This window comes from Mesitornis unicolor, unplaced genomic scaffold (assembly GCF_000695765.1).
Source record: "Mesitornis unicolor isolate BGI_N332 unplaced genomic scaffold, ASM69576v1 scaffold32323, whole genome shotgun sequence".
Classification (NCBI taxonomy): Eukaryota; Metazoa; Chordata; class Aves; order Mesitornithiformes; family Mesitornithidae; genus Mesitornis; species Mesitornis unicolor.
Window position 1 is genome coordinate 9,205 of NW_010177205.1, and position 203 is coordinate 9,407.

General features: G+C 71.9%; 1 protein-coding gene across 1 annotated transcript in view; it reads right to left on the reverse strand.

Annotated features, from left to right (window-relative positions):
• The window catches only part of LOC104538712 (sushi, nidogen and EGF-like domain-containing protein 1), a gene marked incomplete at its 5' end in the record, with an annotated part of 8,633 nt that overhangs the window by 6,330 nt on the left and 2,100 nt on the right, over window positions 1-203 (reverse strand). The gene's annotated exons all lie outside the window — the stretch shown is intronic.

Genomic DNA, 203 nt, shown 5'->3' on the forward strand with positions numbered 1-203 from the left:
GGGAGCCCGCTTCCGGTGGTGAGAGGCTTCCCGCGGACGCCTTGGCCTCCCCTGCTGAGGGCATCCGAGGGATCGCCATTGCTGCAGGGGGCCAGGGAAGACTGTCCCCAACATCCTCATGCCCAGCTCGGTGCCGGTGGCCCGGCACGCCAGCACCCGCCCGCAGCATCAGCGGGGCCCCCCCGCAGAGGTGAGGCTCCATC